Genomic DNA, 6121 nt, shown 5'->3' with positions numbered 1-6121 from the left:
GGAGAGCTTGCATTAAATGCTGACACCAGCCAGAGGGCAAAGTTGGCATCAGGTAGAGAGGGAAGGATGGGTCTGAGGCATCCTTTGTCTAAGCAGAGAAGGAGAAGCAGCAAGCCCAGCTTTTATCCTCACTGATGCCAATAGTCCATGCCAGATCACGCACAGGCCAGAATGGGCAATTTATCATTTCTTGTTCTCCACTTACCTATGGCATTTGTATCTTACCTTTCCTCAAAGAGACTGTCCACACGATCCAGCTAGAAAGTGTGGTACACTCACCACTTTTTTTTTTTACCTTAACAATGCTGTGGGAATAATTAGGTTGAGAATGTTTTAACTCACTACACTCCAGAGCAAGTATACATTTAATAATGATCAAATATGAATTGTTTTTGAACAATAATGACTTATTTGAGAACAATTATGCCTTTAGATCATTACTTCATCAAGTATAGTAAATTTAGAAGTTTACTATCAAATTTTAACAAATTTCAATTAAAAAATCATCCTGGGGACACAGGAAGCACTAGAGTAATGGCACAAAATGTTTTAATCAGTTTTATTGTATTTATATCTTTTATATGTTTTATAATTTGAGATATTTGTATTTATGATTTCTATGTATAATGCGGCATTGAATTTTGCCATAATCTGTAAACCACGCTGAGTCCCCTTCGGGGTGAATATAGTAAATAAAATAAATAAATAAATAAATTCGGAGCTGCTTGTAGTACATGGTTGACCACTTGCCCATCCAAATCTCAAGGATCCTCTGTGCAAGGGACTGGCCTAGTTGCTGTATTATCTGCCTCCTGAAAGCAGTCATCATATTTTTCCAGAGAAGCCACCTGGTACCTTGTTATGTGAGTGCATCTCAAGATAGACTGAGACTGTTGCAAACATATAACTCACAAGAAAGGAAAATAATGCTTTTTGAAGGCAGCAGGAAAAGTGGAAGTGCATTATAGATGGATGGATACAATCAAGGAAGCCATGGTCCAGAGTCTGCAGGACTTGAGCAGGGCTGTTGAGGATACGGTGACTTGTATGTCTCTCATTCATGGAGTCACCAGATTTGATGGCAGTCGACAACAACAAAATCGAGCAGGTGGAATTTGAGCTCTTAAAACCCCTTGCCAGCTGTCTTCCTGTTGTAGCAAATGCTGTAGTATGAAACAATTCTCCAGAGAAATCATCAGACCCAATAAGCCCTTTTCTTTGCTTACAGGAGGGTTTTTCAACCAGTGTTCTTTGAGAAGTCAGTAGCAGTTCCATGAGAGATAGTGACTGGGGAAAAACCCCCCACGTTTTCAGAGTTGTAGTTTTTATGTAGGACTCCCTGAGACCTGAACATCAGTTCAAGCGTTCTAGCAGGATAAGAAGTTTGGGAAAGGCTGACTTGGACATGGGCATTATGAGTAATGTGGCATTATTATTATTATTATTATTTTGTATGACACAGCAAACAAGATACATATTCTGGATTTCGTATCACAAAATCACAAGATGAACATTTCCCAAGTGTCTAGGACTGTGTGATGTATTTTTGGATGATGCGCGCAGATCCCAGTAGGGTGGCCTTTTGCAGTTGGCAGATTGTAATTTTGTCAATGTCTATTGTTTCCAAATGCCAGCTGAGATCTTTTGGCATGGCACCCAATGTGCCGATCACTACCGAGACCACCATTATTATTATTATTATTATTATTATTATTATTATTATTATTATTATTATTATGTTTATGTATACCAGGCATGGGCAAACTTTGCCCACCCCCAGGTTTTTTGGACTTCAACTTCCACAATTCCTAACAGACACTAGGCTGTTAGGAATTGTGGGAGTTGAAGTGCAAAACACCTGGAGGGTCGAAGTTTTCCCATGCCTAATGTATATCCTTCTTTTTCTCTGCACAAGGAGACTCAGCCTGTTTGTGTTCAGACTGCCATGGTCACACAATGTCACATTCCAAAAAAGGACCCTCAGAAGAAGACTAAAACAAGCAAGGTGTCAAGGATGGGGCACTGCTGCTGCTACAGGTTGTGCTGGCGATGGCAGAAAGGGAAAGAATAAAGGATGTATTCAGGTGGCATGATCTCCTGCCACAGTCTGTGGGCTCAAATGCAACCACAAGACTGACTACATAATATATGGTGAGAGAGTCAGCATGAACCAAATGAGCGTATGAGCTGAGGCAATGTGTCTTCTACATTTGTGGTGCTGATAATCTTCTATATCATGCCAGCACATGTTTTCCTTCTCCTACTAAACTATTTTGCTGGCAAGGGTGGGAAAGTTACCATTTTTCCTGGGCTTTCCTAGGCTGTGGTGCAGGCTGGTGAGCAGCCCGCTGCAATAAATCTCTCTGACCATGAGGTCATGAGTTCGAGGCCAGCCCGTGGCGGGGTGAGCACCCGTCAATTAAAAAATAAAAAATAGCCCCTGCTCGTTGCTGACCTAGCAACCTGAAAGATAGTTGCATCTATCAAGTAGAAAACAAGGTACCACTTATAAAGTGGGGAGGCAAATTTAACTAATTTATGACATTGGAATGAGGAAGTGTCGTCACAGTGAATGATGAAGCAGCTGCTCCCCCCTGTGGCCAGAATTGAACATCCCCTCAGAAGAAGGTTAAGTTGCCTCTGCGTCTGTCTCTGTCTCGGTTCTATGTGTATATGGGCATTGAATGTTTGCCCTATATGTATACAATGTGATCTGCCCTGAGTCCCCTTCGGGGTGAGAAGGGCGGAATATAAATACTGTAAATAAATAAATAAATAAATAAATTGGAATGATGAAAGAGGCAAGAATTGACCATGTCTGGTGCAGAATGTTGCAGTTGCTCCTTTCACTATCAACTGCAGAAGGAAATAAAGTAACATGAATTTTCTGTGAGCTCTTTCTTCATCCTATTTCATTATACTAAACTGTTAAGTTGATATAGACATATTTTGTCCCACTTCTAAACAGAAAGACATTATATTTATGTTTCTTAGTTTCTCTGGAGGAAGTAATACCAGGGACCCGTTGTTTCTTTACAACAGTGGTTCTCGACCTGTGGGTCCCCAGGTGTTTTGGCCTACAACTCTCAGAAATCCCAGTCAGTTTACCAGGATTTCTGAGAGTTGAAAGCCAAAACATCTGGGGACTCACAGGTTGAGAACCACTGCTTTACAATATTTGGGGGTTTTTTTACTTTCCTCATGTAAGATAATTTTTTTTAAAAAATAGATCTTTATTGAATTTTCCATTAACATATTAAAAATAGATAAAAGAGTAATAAGCATGATTTGTAGGAGGAGAGATAGAAGGGAAAGAGAAGGAAAAAGAAAAAAAAGAAAAAAAAGAGAAAAGAAAAAGAAAAAAAAGGGAAAAAAGGAAAAATTAAAATATTGGACTTCCGAGCATCTTCATGGAGATTTCCTTCCTTTTCTTTCTTCATTCTTTTCCTTGTTTTGATACTCTGGAGCTCTTCTTTCCTGTCTTTCTTCCTTTCATGATGTGGGGGGTTTCTTCTTCTGTTTTTTTTTTTTTTGTATTTTTCCTTTCTTAATTTCGTTTGGACCTAACTTCCTTTGTTTCTTATATTATTTTTATTTTTGTTTATTTATTTGTTCATTCCTTCTATTTTTCCCATATATATATATATTCCCTATATTTTATTTATTTATTTATTTGCTTATTTCTTTTCTTTTGTATATCCTATTTTTCCATTTTTATTCTATATTCTTGCTGTTTTATTTATTTTTATATTTATTTTAATTATTTTAACTTTCCTTCTAGGTATTTTGTTACATTGCCCCAATTTGTTTCTTTTATCGGATTTCCCTTACTTTTTGATAGGAGGAAGGTAAGCCTATCCATATTTTTTATATCTTGTATTTTTTTCAGCCAATCTTCTTCTCTAGGAATTTTGGAGTTTTTCCATACCCTCGCATAGCATATCCTTGCTGCTATCGTTAGCAGGAATAGTAATTTGTCTTTGTTTGTTTCTAGTTTTTGTTCAGTTATTCCTAATAACCATAATTCCGGTTTCATTGGTAGTTTTATCTCTAGTATATTTTCCATAACTCCCCTAATTTTCTTCCAATAGGTCTTTGCTTTTTCGCATCCCCACCACATAATTTGTTTGTTGTTTATTCGTTCAGTCGCTTCCAACTCTTCATGACCTCATGGACCAGCCCACGCCAGAGTTCCCTGTCAGCCGCCGCCACCCCCAGCTCCTTCAAGGTCAAGCCAGTCACTTCAACGTTACCATCCATCCATCTTGCCATTGGTCGACCTCTCTTTCTTTTTCCTTCCATTTTCCCCAGCATCATTCTCTTCTCCAAGAAATAAAATCATAGCATTTGTAGAGACCACATGGGCTAGCTAGTCCAACCTCCTACAATGCAGGAAAAATACAATCAAAGCAGATAATAAACAGACATAACTTTCAGAATGGCTGCAAATCTCTAGAATACAACTTCAGCAGTTCCTGAAGTTTTGTATTTCTAGAAAATATGACCTTGAACTGACAAAATCAGTTTGCTGCTGCTTACACGCCTACAGGTCACTCTTTTCAGACTCCACATCAGCAGCTAGTTTAAATACACTCCAACATTTCACAGATGAAAACCAGGTCACATATGGCCTAGGAACATCAGAGTTAGGTTAAGAAAGCAAATGTTACTAATGTGGAACAACACAGAAGCTGTAGCAGTTTGTTTTCCCCCCGAGCTTACTGGGAAGGGCATGGATTTGCTCTCTCCTCTCTTCCTGCTGAGTTATCTGATGCCCCTTCAACACTACCATTTAAAATCCAGATCATCTGCTTTAACTGGTTTATATGGCAGTGTAGACTCGAATAATCCAGTTCAAAGATGATAATGTGGGTTTTCTGCTTTGATAATCTGGATTATATGGAAATGTAGAAGGGGGCTGAGTGTAAACTATTTTTCCACTTTGCACTTCATCTGCAAGTAATTGAAGTAAGATGAAGATAAAGGAGGGAGATGGGAGTAGGAAAGGCAAAAGGGCACATTTTTAAAACAGCTAAAAAGATAGCTGAAGGAGAATTAATCAGAACTGTCTGTGCTAAACCAAAGCAGTTGGAGGATATAGGCTTACCCCAATGTGGGGGATGAGGCTCCACATTAAGAAACATTTGCTTTCTGTTATTCAGTGCCTGACTCTTCATTCACAGTGTTCAAGTCAGCTAAACTATTGCCTATATATATGTGTGTGTGTGTCTCTGTGTATACACAATTCCCTTACCAACACTGTTTTTATGTTTATGGGCTTGCAAAAGTCACAGCGCTTTGAAATCTATGTTAGCCCTGAGGCTACAGCAGTAACTAGAATGTATTTGAAATATTATACTCGGATGTCTTGGTGATGATGTTCCCTGCTTTTAAGACTCACAAGGAATAGATAACAATGCAAAATTGGCTTTGTTGTCTGAAGCCAAGATTTGCTTCAGTATGTACAGAAAACAATCTTTTTTCATTTTTGTTTTATCCTCATCCTCCTCTTTTCATCTGGCTGAAAAATGTATTGACTTTATTAATTTTGTTCTGTGTCTGAAATTAGACATCTTATTTTTTCTTATCTCTGCTGAGGGCCATGAAGGTATACTGTTTAGTCCCCTGTCGCTTCTCTTCCTCTATTTTCTTTCTGGCGCACTCTTTGAATTAAGGTGGATGAAGACTGGAAAATAGTGGATATAATATACATCTTATAAATAATATACATTTCCAGACAGATGGGTGACGCTTAGCATACTGCCTCTTGCCCATAACTATCAAGATACGCTTTGTGTGTTGTCAGTGGAAGTCTGATGAAGCCATGTGACAAGGATTCACCAAAATGCAACTACGGTACTTTTTTTGAAGGCACTTACAGAACCCTCTTCAGACTTTTGTGTTCAATATATGGAGACCAAACTTCCAGATTCTACAAATCATGGGGGTGGATGGACCTTATATAGCTACTCACATCTTTATGCTGATATTTAGTCTTAAACATGCTCAGGTGAATGCTTGAACTGGGGTGTGTGCGTGCATCATCAAGGTGCCTATGAACTTTATGGGGAACCCATGAATTTCATCAAGTTTTCTTAGGGAGGTAGTTTGCCATTGCCTT

This window comes from Anolis carolinensis, chromosome 1 (assembly GCF_035594765.1).
Source record: "Anolis carolinensis isolate JA03-04 chromosome 1, rAnoCar3.1.pri, whole genome shotgun sequence".
Classification (NCBI taxonomy): Eukaryota; Metazoa; Chordata; class Lepidosauria; order Squamata; family Dactyloidae; genus Anolis; species Anolis carolinensis.
This window is presented reverse-complemented; position numbering follows the sequence as displayed.